Genomic DNA, 13,818 nt, shown 5'->3' with positions numbered 1-13,818 from the left:
GGGGGAGGCCTGTACTGGAGTAGCCCAGGCTTTAGGAGGAAGGCAGGGTGGGAGTCCCATTGGATGTTTGAAGAGCTAAAAAGTCAAGGTCTCCAGTCGGGCCATTTAGATAAGCTAGTCAAGGACTTTGTCTAAAAATAACCCTGGTAAGGAGGTGGGGCCCTGTTCCTGGCCTGCCCAGGTGACAGACCTTTTGTCCCACTATCCCCTGGCAGCCGCCTAGTTATCTCAGGAATGCCAGAATCCTGCCGAGGAGAAAAAGGCACTAGAAGTAAGAGCTGGGTCCCTGTCGTTTGAAATAACTCTGGCATCTGCTGGTTTGGGCTATTAGAACCCACAGACGCCTTTATGGGATGGCAGCTCCCTGCGGGAGGAAAAGGTGCCTTATTAAAGGTGTTGGAGAAGTTTTATACATTATTGCTTCCATTTATAGATGTGAAGACTGAGTCCTGCAAAGACTGCCTGCTGCAGCTGAGGTCCCATGGCTAAGATGAGAGACAAGGGCAGGCATCCTGGCTCCTTTGTGTGAAGGGTGTGACTTGCCAGAGGACAGAACACTTCCTCCCCAGCAGCCAAACTAAGTCCTAAATGTAGCTCTAATTAGCTAATCCTTGGCTTGGCCACTCAGAGCCCACCCTGGCTAGGCCACCAGGCAGAGACTGGAGAAGCTTGGCAGGTCGTGATGCTAACATAATAGGTTTTACACAAAAAAGGACCAATTCTGCCATAGAAGTAGGGGAAGCCTCGCCAGGGGCCGTTTGAGCAAGGCTTTGAAAGGTTGAGAAGGCATTTACTGGGCAGTCCACTTTCCAGAAGTGATCTGTGAGGATGTGTAGTGACGATGGAGCCCGGCATGCAGTAGGTGCTCAGGAAAAGTACGGGACCTATCACTGTCCACAGAACCCCAGAGTGGTAAATACACCCATAACCCTTGAGCTGGTGACCCCAGTCCCAAGACCTTCTCCCAAGAAGTTATCCAAAGCAAAAAGCCCCATGCATCATACTGAGCACTGCCTTGCCATCTGTGATTGGAGAAAGCTGGAAGTAATGTTCGTCCAGCGCCCAGACCAGGCTATAAAAGATGCTGGGCCCCATGCTGGTGTATCAGACGAGAGTTAAACGTGGCCAGGTTGAAGGTGGTAGGAAGGGTTCATTGTCCACATATTTATCGAGTAACTTCAATGCGCCAATCATTGGCAGTACCGGACAGTGAGGAGAACAGCTCTGCCTGGCTCCAATTCCAATCCAGAATAGCCACACTGTCCACCCCACTGTCACCCAGTCCCTCTCCCCTCATCCCTGTTTGTTTATTGTGTATTGTCCGTCTGCTCACCACATGGAAACTCCAGGAGAGCTAGGGCTCGAATATCACTCTCTACCCCGTGATCAGCAGGCTCTGATGTCCGTGGACACTCAGATACTTGCCGACCGCACCCAAGTCCTGGCTCAGCACTTACTGACCATATGTCTTTGGACTGAGCCTGTTTCCTCAGCTGTAAAAATGGGGATGTGAGACAAACCTCCAAGATATCATAGGTCCAGTGCCAGACCACCACAATTAAGGCAAAGGTCACAATAAAGTCAGGCAAATATATGTTTTGGTTTCCCAGTGCAGAGAAAGGTATGTTTCTATGACACTGTAGTTCATTAAGTGTGCAATAGCATGTCTTAAAAAAAAAAAACAAAGGGTGCCTGGGTGGCCCAGTTGGTTAAGCAGCTGCCTTCAGCTCAGGGCACGATCCCAGTGTCCTGGGATCGAACCCCGCATCAGGCTCCTTGCTTGGTGAGGAGTCTGCTTCTCTCTCTCCCTCTGCCTGCTGCTCTGCCTGCTTGTGGTCTCTTTCTGTAAAATAAATAAATCTAAAAAAAACCCCACAGGGTGTATGTATGTATATATACGTATGTACGTATGTGTGTGTGTGTGTGTGTGTGTATATATATATATATATATATATATATACCTTAATTTAAAAATACTTTATTGCAGGGTAGCTGGTAGAGCATGCAATTCATGATCTTGGGATTATGAGTTCCAGCCCCACATGGGGTATAGAGATTACCTAAAAATTAAAAAAAAAAAAAATTAAAAAAAAAATACTTTATGGGGGCGCCTGGGTGGTTCAGTCGGTTAAGCCTCTGCCTTCAGCTCGGGTCATGATCCCAGAATCCTAGGATCAAGCCCCACATTGGGCTCCCTGCGCAGCGGGGAGCCTGCTTCTCCCTCTCCCTCTGCAGCAACTTCTGTTGTTTTCTTTCTGTCAAATAAGTAAAATCTTTTTTAAAATCTTTTTTAAAAATGCTGTATTGCTAATAAATGCTAAACATCATGAGTTGTCATCATAGATCACCATAACAAATACAATAATTATTTTAAAAAAAAAACACGTTTGAGCTATTGCAAGAATTACTAAAATGTGCCCCAGAGACAAGGAGGGAGCAAATGCTGTTGGGAAAACTGGCACCGGTAGACTTGCTCGATGCAGGGTCGCCAGAAATCTTCCATCTGCTACAGAACGCAGACTCTGTGAAGCATGACGAAGTGGAACAGGGAAAAGGAAGGGTGTTGTGTGATCCCCCAAGGCACAGAGGTGCTGTGAGGGCTGAAGGAGAGGGTGCGAGGGGAGCCCACAGCAAGCCAGAGGGTTCACATGGTTATTCCGTGGCCCAGGGTTCTGCCTGCGGCCAGCGTTCCTAATGTATAATGTACACACTTGGCCACTCAGCCCAGGAAGACAGTGCCGTGTCCGCACATGATTCATTTGTGGATGGAAGGTACATTCTCTGATCAAAATGTCCACATTTGGGCACTAGTGGAGGCTTAAGGAGGCATGTGCTGGGGCTGGGGAGAGGGGGTTCCAATTACAAAGACTTCCTTCTGGGACTTAATACTTTCCAAAAGCACTAGTTGATGCTGAATTCTGAGAGCAGACACAGAGGGTGCAGGTGATGGGCCTTAGGAGCAATGGCTGGGGGTGGGGAGGTGGGGGGGTAGGGGTTGGGAGGTCTCTGTCCAGTCTGGGAATTCCTGCTGACTCATTCCTCTGGTCTGGCCTGAGGGACTAGGCGGGGGACCCTTCACGGCCACTGGGCAGACCAGGGTCCCATGGGCCACAGCCCTGCCACCAACTCCAACGACAAAGCCTATTCAAAAGGAGGGCTTACTGAGTCTGTCTCCCCCAGAAATGGAGAAGACCAACCCAGGACTTCCTGAGAATCCAGGGGAGCCTTTCATCAAAGGCACCTTCAGTCCAGAAATCCCCAAGAGGCTTGGTGCAGGGGGGGATTCCTAGAGAGCTAAAGAAGTAGAGTCTGGGCTGGGCTGGGCTTGCCACCCTCTCCCAGGCTGCACCCAAGACCAGGCTCCCATACTTCATTTCTAAGCCTTAAAATATTGATGTGAGGGCTCAGGGCCAACAGGCTGAAATCCTACATGCTCGTGATTGGGTTTCAGCCCCGGCCAGGAGTGTAATGAGGAGCGAGGCTAGCTAGAGCCTGAGCAGGCCTAGCAGCTTCCTGGAGGTCTCTGAGCCCAAGTATGGTCTTACTTAGTGGCCTCCTACCATGCCCCGAGCCTCAGCGAATTCAGGCCACAGGCAGGGTGTAGAGCCCAGCAGGTTTAAAGAAAGCAGGTGACTTGGAATGCCCCCATGCGTCTGGTGGATGAGACAGGCCCTCCCACCATCCCTCATTTGGCAGGGATCCTGAGGATAGCACCAAGGGTAGAAACCTATCTTTGGATCTTGTGCCTCTACCAACGGTGTGGCCTTGGATAAGTCACCTGTCTCTCTAAACTAGATGAAGATAGCTGTTCCTACCCTACAGCATTGTTGTGGTGAGTCACTGATGTGAGCTGAGAAAGGGCAGGCCAGAGTCACGGCCCCACAAAGGGTAGCTGTGCCCTTCTACTGATTGCCAGAGGGATTCCCAGAGGCTGGAAGACAGGACCTGTTGTCAGGAAGGGCACACTTGCAAGCCATGCAAGCCACTAGGAGAGCAAAGCCTACAAGGACTCTGGCAATGTGGGGCCTCCCAGAGGTCTAAGAGGGTGGGGGTGGGAGGGCCTTTTCTAATGAGGGAGCAGAAGCCCCGGGGGGGGGGGGGGGGGACCACAAGTGACTCCTCCTGCAGCCTCCCCGCCCCCCCACTCCTCGATGGGACACAAGTGACATTCTTCCAGGAATCTCTATCAACTATCTTAATGCTAACACCTTGCTAGAGCGGGGGGAGCCTTAACTTGACAATGGCAAGGGTATCTTGTACGTGCTCTTTAGCAAATGAAAGTTCTTTTAAAACCTCCCTTTTTCCTTACATCCCCCAACCCCACAGTGTACAACCAGCCACCCCTCACAACCCCGGGGCAGCAGCTTCTTCTGCCCACGGGTCCTGTCCTCCTGCTTTAATAAGCCACCACTTTGCACTAAAGACGCCTCAAGATTTCTTTCTTTCTTAACTGTCGACTTCGAACTCTAACGTCATCTTCCCTACATCATTTTCCATTTTTTGAGGAAAAAGGCCTTTTTCCACTTTCAAAAAACAAAGAAATACTTCAATATGATTATTAAAACCGGGTCGTATTTTAAATACTCATACCAAACAAACTGGTTCTTTTATCACACATGCAAAAGGTCCCATACGAGCTAATTTTACTGCACACAAGCTGATAGTGGGAAGGGGTACAGTGTGAAGAAATAGCTTTCAAGCCTGATCACGTTATCTCTGTGACAATCTGATTGTCCTTATGTACAGATGACAGCCAAAATCTACATAGGAGGCCCAGCTGAGTTGGGGGGGGGTAGACCCCGGGGCAGAGGCCATCCATCTGCTGGAAGTGATCCCCAGGGCCCCCCAAAGGGTGTCCTGTCTCCCCAGGATCTGTGTTTTAAAGCACAGTTAGAAGTCCTGAAGCCTTGGGGCACCTGGGTGGTTCAGTGGTTTAAGCCTCTGCCTTCAGCTCAGGTCATGATCTCAGGTCATGATCTGGTCCTGGGATCAAGCCTCACATCGAGCCCCACATCGGGCTCTCTGCTCAGCGGGGAGCCTGCTTCCTCCTCTCTCTCTGCCTGCCTCTCTGCCTACTTGTGATCTCTCTCTGTCTGTCAAATAGATAGATAAAAATCTTTAAAAAAAAAAAAAAAAGTCCCGAGGCCTTGAGCCAGGAGCTGCAGCCTATTGAGTCGCCTCCGTCAGCCCTGGGCTCCGCAGCCTGGACTTGGGCCAGATGGCCTTGACGCAGAGCTCCTTACTGTGGGAAACAACCAGCAGGCAACCAGAGATGCCCTGTGCAGATGGGTGAGCTGAGATCCAAGGGCACAGGCAGGAGGCCGTGGGCACCGCTGGGACAAGCCCACTTCCTTGCTCCCAGCCCAGGGTCTGGCTTCTGCCTGCTGGGAGGGTCTCTCTCTCCTCTTAGGGATACTGGCCATCCCTAGCCTGGACGGCCCTAGCCCTCTCCCCACCCCCTTTTGCTAACCGACTTGGAACCCTCCGACCCCACGGTGCGGGAAGAAGCTACTCCGAGGTCGACGGAAGCCCAACCGGCGACCGTCCCTGGGATCCCGGCGGGTCCCAGAGCCTCTCGGAACGCCCCGTAACGGCGCCGAGCGAGAGCAGGAAGGCGAGCGCGGAAGGCGACCTTGGAAGATCTTCTGGGGCCTGGGAGGCTGCGGCTGGACCCTCCTCCCAGCCCCGCTGCCTGGGCCGAATTCCAGGCCCAGCCGCTGTCCTTGGGGTAGGGAATCCGGCCCGACGGGATTCCTGCGGCACTTCCCTCTGGGCGAGGGAGGGTGCCGGGCCCCCGGCAGGGGCGGGGCCGGAGGCGGAGGGGCGGGGCCTGCGCGGAGAAGTGCCCCCCCCCGCCGCGCCCCTGGCGAACCTCCGGCGCCCGCCTCCCTCCCCCAGAAGTCCCCCAGCCCCGCCGGGACCTGGGCCGAGTCGCACCCCCGTGTTCAGTCGGCCGACCGCCGTCCCCCTCGCTCCGACTGGCTTCGCGAAGCTGCCGGTGCCGCGACAGCGACAGCGACAGCGACACGACACGGCCGCGGCGCCAGCGTGTGACCCCCGCGAAGGTTCCCGTCCCCGGACGCGACCAAGGCCGGGGGCCCGCGCAGTCCTCCGCCAAGCCGCGCGCGCCCTCGGACTCGGGCCGTGAGACCCCCGCCCTCTCCCGGCCCCTCCACCCACTGCAGGGCGCGCACGGGCCGGGTGCTCGGGGACGGTTCCCTGAAAGGTGCGGGGGCCCCGCGCGCCACGGGGCCGAGTTCCCATCCCGGGCTCCACCCGGGCCGCAGTCTGGCGCCTCTGTCCCTTGCCTGTGAAACGGGGGGTGACAGGGGGCCCTGCCTCCTAGGGCTGTTAAAAGGATGAAATGAGGGAATAACGCGTTAAAAGAACAGAGAACAAAACCTGGCACGTGGCCAGGGCGTGAACCTGGAAAGAACACCGTGTTCACATCAACCTGCCTGACCCGGGCAACCCTGGCCTCTGGGCTCTTGAACCTTGGTCTACACCCTCTTTTATTTAATTATTTTATTTTTTTTAAGGTTTTTATTTATTTGACAGAAAGAGACAAAACGAGAGGGAGCACAAGCAGGGGGAGTGGAAGAGGGAGAAGCAGGCTCCCCAGGGAGCAGGGAGCCCAGTGCCCAGCTCCATACCAGGACCCTGAGATCAGGACCTGAGCCAAAGGCAGATGTTCAACCGACTGAGCCACCCAGGGTGCCCCCCACCCTCTTTTAAAACACTTCTTTAAAATTGAAGTGTAGTTAAGCACAGTGTCATGTGAGTTTCAGGTGTACGACATGGTGGTTCGACAGTTCTGCACCCTGAGTGGCGGTCACTACGGTTCGTGTAGTCACCATCTGTCACCATGCAATGTTGCTGCAGTATCATTGACTATTCGCCGTGCTGTACTTTTCCTCCCCGTGACTTATTTATTGTATAACTGGAAGTCTGCCTTCTGTTCTTACACAGAGGCCAGCCTCCAGGCCCTGCCCTCACACCACCAGAAAGAGGCGCATCCTGAAATTTGCTCAGGAGCAGCCCGCTTTGGGTCGACCAGCTCCAGCTCTGCACCCAGAGCTCTCCACAAGGACCCTCCCCGGCCACAATTTTCTGACTCTTTTCAACCCTCCCTTCATGGCCTTGGCAGGATCTGCCCTCCAGCCAGCCCCACGCTGGATTCCATCCCTCAGTCTACACACTCCGCTCTTTTGACAGAGACGGTACTCAGTGCTCAGTAGTGTTAAGTCAATTCCCAGTGGGGCAGCCTTCGTGGCTCAGTGGGTTAAGCGTCCTCCTTCAACTCAGGTCATGGCCCCAGGGTCCTTGGTTCGAGCCCCACCTCCTTCTCCGTCTCACTCTGCTGGAGGCTCCCCCTGCGTGTGCTCGATCTCTCTCTCTCTGTGTGTCTGTCAAATAAATAAATAAAATCTTTTTAAAAAAGAAAAGAAAAAGAAATAAACACTGATACTGAATACACCATCCTGGTCTCTTCCTCCAGAACCTTCTGCTGGGGCACCTGGATGACTGAGTGGGGTAAAGCCTCTGCCTTTGGCTCGGGTCATGAACCTAGGGTCCTGGGATTGAGCCCCACATCAGGCTCTCAACTCGGTGTGGGGCCCTCTGAGCCCTTCAATCACACCTCTCAGGATTGGGAGGTGGGGGGTTGGGTGGGGGCGGGTTGCTTCTGTTCTTCTCCCTGGTCCCTCCTACCTTTGCTTCCTCCAGGGGACCTTAACCCCATCCTACCAGGCAGAGATCACCGTGGCCACTGGGGGTTTGCTGAGTATCTTCCCAATCTCTCTGAGTCTATGGCTTTGGGATAATTTTGTGTCCTGCCCTTTTTTTCCCCCTTAAAATTGTATTGTTAAAAAAAAAAATTGTATTGCTGCCTCAGGAACAGTAGATGGATCAATGGATGGACAGAGGAACGGGCAGACGGACAGAGATACAACGCGACCCCTGCAGTAGACCGTTAGTTACGGCGTCTAGGTGAAGAGCTTGTAGAGTTCACCGAACAAGTCTTTCACATTTTCTGTAGGTTTGACATTTTTCATAATGAAGTGAGAACCAGTAAGTGCACTCCTGGATATAGGTCCGTACCTGATAGAAATCACTGCTTATGTCCAGCAACAGGTGTGCGTGAAGGATGCCCACAGCACCACTCATAATAGCCCCATAGAGGAAGCCACAGGAATGCCCAGCAGGGGTAGAATGTATAAACAAATTGTGGTATATTCCCGCAGTTGAGGGCGACAGTGATGAAGGGCACACGCCATGGGGCGTCTGGGTGGCCCAGTGGGTTAACCGTCTGCCTTCGTGATCTCAAGGTCGTGATCTCAAGGTTCTGGGATTGAGCCCCGCGTTGGGCTCCCTGCTCCGAGGGGAGTCTGCCTCTCCCTCTGCCCCCAACCCCGCTCTTGTGCTCTCACTCAAATAAATAAGCTCTTTTAAAAAAGAAAAAGAAAAAAAGAGCACATGCCATACCGTGAAGGAATTTCATGGACATGATGGAGAGCACAGAAAGATAGACAAAAGGGGACCCATGGATCCCATTTATATGAAGTTCTAGAACAGCAGACGCAGTCCATGGAGTCAGAAGTCAGGGTAATGGTCTCGTTGTAGGCAGTGTTGTTGGGAAGGGGCACCTGGAGCCTTTGGGAGCCTTCCAAGGGCTGGAAATGTCCTATATCTTGAGCTGAGTGCTAGTTACACAGGTGTGTGTGTATCATGTCCAAAATAATGAAGTTGTATATTAAAACCTGTGGACTTGGGGCGCCTGGGTGTCTCAGTTGTGCCTCTGTCTTTGGCTCGGGTCGTGATTCCAGGGTCCTGGGATCGATTTCCGTGTTGGGGTCCCTGCTCAGGGGGGAGTCCACTTCTCCCTCTCCCTCTGCCCGCCCCCTGCTTGTGCTCACTCTCTCTTTGGCTCTTTCTCTCTCAAATAAGTAACTAAAATCTTAAAAACAAACAAAGCAACATGTGGACTTTGTGTAAATTGTTCTTCAACTGCAGCATCTATCACGAGCCTTTTCCCGAGTCCTTTGAAATGTTCTTTAAAGACTCCACTGGCAGTGGCTGCATGTTCCCAGCTGCGGAGGAGATCCATCCACCCTCACTCACTGCGCTCGAGTCTGCGCTCAGAACTGACATGGGAGCCACAGCCCCCAAGCCGCCGACTGCTCCCGCTGTTGACTGCAAAGAACAGGCACCACTGCAGGTCACCTTCAAAAGGAAAGTAATTCGGGCAGCCTGGCTGGCTCAGTCTGCAGAGCATGCCAAGTCTTGATCTCGAGGTCGTGAGTTCGAGCCACACATTGGATTTAGAGATTACTTACAAAAAATAAAAAAGAAGAAGAAGAAGGGAAATCATTTATTGGGAGACTCTCAAGGAAAGCCCTTCCCGGATCCCCCTGGGAAGGGGAGGAAACCTGCTTTGGAAAGAAAGAGAAGCTTCCAGAACAGGCAGGTCTAGGAGCCACTGTGGCCACCACTGATGACACCAGGGACAGTGTCACTGTGGGATCCTGCAGCCACAGCCACCAGAAAGAGCTCCCGGGGAAGCAATGGTGGTGGTAGAGGTTTTGCCAGCTGTGACCCTTGGCCAGTGATTTCTGGGGGGTCTTCCTGTACCTCACCCCCTCAGGCCCAGGGTCAGGCGATTCCAGCATGTCCTGATTTCCAAACACCCTGGGGCAGGGGGACTGCCCGCCTGTGGCTCTCCCAGCTCCTGCAGACGGAAGCCCCGGTGCCCACCTTCCGTGTCTCTCTGCAGGACTCTGGCTTGAGACAGGGCCTGGTAAGAATGATGTTCAAGGAAGTGGTTGGGGTCTCTCGATTTTGAACAGAAGAAAAGGGTCCTCAGCCAGTTTTGTGGGTCTGTGGGGTTTGTGGCTTTTTAAAGACTCTATTTGTTTGAGAGAGAGTGAGCACAAGCAGGGGGAGGGGCAGTGTGGCAAGAGGAGTAGACTCCCCGCTGAGCAGAGAGCGTGGCACGGGACTCGATCCCAGGACCCTGAGGACGGGGCTCAGGTCATGACCTGAGCCGAAGGCAGACGCTTAACTGACTGAGCCACTCAGGCCCCCCAGGTTGTGGTTTTGAGACTAGTCTTAGTCTCTAACATCGAGTGGTGAGGTCTGCCTCACGCCTTGCCAGGAGAAATCAGGACAACACTTGGAAAATCCGAGCCCACGCAGTGCCTGCACTTGGGGGACAGCTGGCAGTTAGTTGCTGTAACCATCCTCCTCCCCACTTGGCAGATGAGAAGAGTGAGCTCGAGGTGCTGGCGGCGTTTCGGTGGGTGACCCAGCCAGGAGGTGGCAGGGCGTGGGTCCAAACACAGGAGGGAGAGGGCCCGGCTGCTCACTCAGCTCTCGCTGAGCCTCAGGCCCTGAAACAAGTCTGCTGTGGCCCCCGGTCCCGAGGGACAGGGCAACAGGATGAAGGGGAGGGGGCGCCAACGTGTCTTCACTTTCCTGAGGCTGCCACGTGGAACAGTGAGGGGCGTGGCCCTTGTCTCACCCGGGGCCCTGCCAGCCGGGGTGCATTGCAAGGCAGGGGCCAAAGGCTACTGTTGACAGAAGCTCTGAGAAGGGCAGGGCCCCAAACCAAGTTCCACGACACTTCCTCTGGGAAGCCTTCCCTGCTGTGCTGGCCAGCCTTCCAGGAGGCCTCCCCCATGTCCCCTCCTCCGTGTTCCCCAATTGAAGTGCGTCTCCCTGTCAGACTATGGACCCCCCTCCCACAGGGTGGGAAGCAGGAATTCCCTGGTGGCCAGTGTGTGCCCAGTATAGATCATGGCACAGAGTGTGGGTGCTCAGCAAACAGCCGTCGAATGAATGAGTGAGGAAATGAACGAGTGCGTGGAAGCCCCGACCGCACTGGGAGGCGAGGGGGCGCAGCTTCAGAACGGGGGAGCACTGGGCTCGAGCCTTCCTTGGGCAGGTAGGCCGGCATGTGGGGGTAGGGCTGCCCCCCTGGGTCCCTTGGCTCCAACTGGGCACCCTGCAATCTCCCCTCCACCCCCACTCTGTCTCGTTCCTTCTCGCCGTGCCCCATTAACACTCGTGCCTCCAGCTTTGGTCCCTGTCAGAACATGCCTTCCCTCCTGGTCCACAGGGAAAATGGTCAGGCTCAAGGAGACATTTAGGGCTGTGCCTGCTCTGCACCTGCCCAGCACACACCCTGGCTGGACCTGAGGGACACCCCCCCTTGAGGCTGCGTGGGAACCCCTGGAAGCAGCAGTATCTGTCCCGCCAGGTAGGCTGGCGGGGCCAGCCTGGGGACAGGGCGTTCCTTCCTGGCTGGTCCACCACCCTTGCCTGGCATGAAAGCTATGACAGCGGCAGTTGCCCACAGCCACGTGTCCCTTGGCCACCAGCCCGCCCCATCTCAGACCTTGGGCCATGTCCCAGGGATCCAATGTGGAGCAAAAGTTCTGCTCCCGCCTCCTGGCCCTTTCTCTGCTGGGAGTCCTGGGACAGGATGAAGGGGTCCTGGGGCTCAGGTTGGCACAGCCATTTTGCCTAGTGTGGCCTCCTGAGCTCCCCAAGTCACTGGGGGGAGGAGAGGGTGGCCCAGGCGCCCCCATGGCTGGTGGCAGCCTAAGGCTCTGGCTTTTGGGGATGACCTGAACCCTGCCCAGCTGACCAAAGGGGACAAGAGGCTGGAGCGCATTTGGGTTTCTTTCTCCAGGGAGGAAGCCCCTTCCCCATCAGCCTGTGGCTTGCCCGGGCCTTCCTGGGCTGACACTGTCAGGCCCCCAGGACTGAGGAATCAGAACTGAGCCGAGAGGAGATCAGAGAGCAGTGGGGCCTCCGGGAGGATCCTGGAGCTGACATCTGCCAGAGGTCCCAGGGCTCAGAAGTTGCCGCTCAGGTGAAGGTGGGACCGAGTGAGGGTCCAGAGGGAGGGAACAGGAAAGACTTCCTAACCCAGGTGAGCCCCAGGGTACCCACCAGCCTTACCTCCCACCGTGAAGCCATAACCCACCAGACCCTCGCAGGGGTCCCTAGGAACTAGCCCAGGGTGGTGGAGTCCTGGGGACTGACTCTGTGACGTTGGTGACACTGTCCGGCTCCAGGCCTCGGGCTCCTCCTCCCTCCCAGGAACAGCAGTGAGGATCCCAGCCTGCCAGGCTTCGGTGTTCCCAAAGATGCAAGAGACACACTCACCGCCTTCCCCTGGCGCCTCCAGGGCAAGGATGGACTGGTCCCTCTCTGGGGGGAGGAAGGGCAGACAGGTGGTGGCCCCGCCCTGGCCAGGGTCTTTCTTATTGCTGGCTCCCTGCCAGCAGCTCCAGGGGCTGAAGGGAGTTGAACATGAACCGCTTTGGTGAGGGCCTCCAGTGGTCAAAGGGCAGCAACCTCCTGGGCCTGGCTGCCAGGCAATTAATGTATTAATTTATATTTTTGGAAATCATAAGCAAGTCAAAGTAACAATCACTGAAGCCTCTGTACAGAGGTCCTCCCTCAGATCTGCCCCAGTTTTAAGATGAAACAGTGTTGCACTTTAAGATGAACTAACTTGCAGGATCCTCCCCAAAGGCAAAAAATATATACGTATTTATATATTGCTTCCGTCTGCACTTTTCTTGGACTAAAAGCATATGTAGCTATGCTCTACTTTATTTATTTATTTTTAAAAGATTTTATTTATTTGACACAGAGAGAGAGATCACAAGTAGGCAGAGACGCAGGCAGAGAGAGAGGAGGAAGCGGGCTCCCCGATGAGCAGAGAGCCCCACGGGGGCTGGACCCCGGGACCCTGAGATCATGACTTGAGCTGAAGGCAGAGGCTTAACCCACTGAGCCAGCCAGGCACCCCGCAAAGCTCTACTTTAAAAATGAACTGTGCAGGGCACAGTAACATGGTCAAGTACCTGTTTTTGTTTTTATTTTGTCCTTCGGCCAGACTGTCGAGAATGCCCTGGGTGTGGGCGAGCTCCAGCCACGCCTGAGAACGGAACTCGTACCTGTCTCGGATCCAGGGCAAAGGACCAAAGGCGACAGCTCCGGGATGAGCAGGGCGGGTCTCTCAGAGGCAGTGGCTGAGGTCAGATGGTGATGGGTGTTTGAGACCCACTGGATGAAGTCCAGGCAGGAGGCACGTCATCGGACGCCGCCTCGTCCGCAGGTCCCCCGGCCCGGCCTGCCTTGCCTCCGCTCTGCAGCTTCCGTGGCGCAGCCGCCAGCGGCCTTCCTGCTCCCCGGTTCTTCTCTCCTGCTTCGGCCGTTGTGCTTTGGCTCCATCCTCCCCCCGCGGCCTGGCTCTCCCGGGAGGAGGTTTCGGAGGTTGCTAAGAAGAGGCCTGAGCAGCACCTGCCTGTTTTGGAATCCAGGCGGGATGCCTTCCACTGCCAGCAGGGGGGCTCAGGATGTCCCTGCTGCCAGGGGTTCTGACCCCTCTCTGTCCCTCTGGCCTCTGGCCTGGGGTGCCTGGGCCACTGTTGGGGCCGGGAGGAGGGTTGGGGAGCCCAGGTGGGGCTCACTGGGTGAAGCCAGAGAAACAGCACGCACAGCCTCTGGAATTAGATCCCAGAAACTGAAAGCGACCCATGATGGCTGACCACCCACCGTGGGCCACACCGTGCCCGGACACCCTTTTGCTGTTTCATCTGCTCCTCAGTGAGGTGGGCACGCACGGTTGTTTCCATTTCACAGAACAGGGAGCCAAGGCTGCCCAGTTAGGAAGTGGTGTGGACTGAGCTTCCCCTGAGGGTGCCTGGCCCTTCCTCCTAACCCAGTGAGTCCCCGTCTCCCTCCCAATGTCCTCAGGGCCACCTGGCCCCTCCAGGCCCTTTGAATCTTCTGGACTGGCCA

The sequence above is a fragment of the Mustela nigripes genome, chromosome 1 (genome assembly GCF_022355385.1).
Source record: "Mustela nigripes isolate SB6536 chromosome 1, MUSNIG.SB6536, whole genome shotgun sequence".
NCBI classification, from domain to species: Eukaryota; Metazoa; Chordata; class Mammalia; order Carnivora; family Mustelidae; genus Mustela; species Mustela nigripes.
This window is presented reverse-complemented; position numbering follows the sequence as displayed.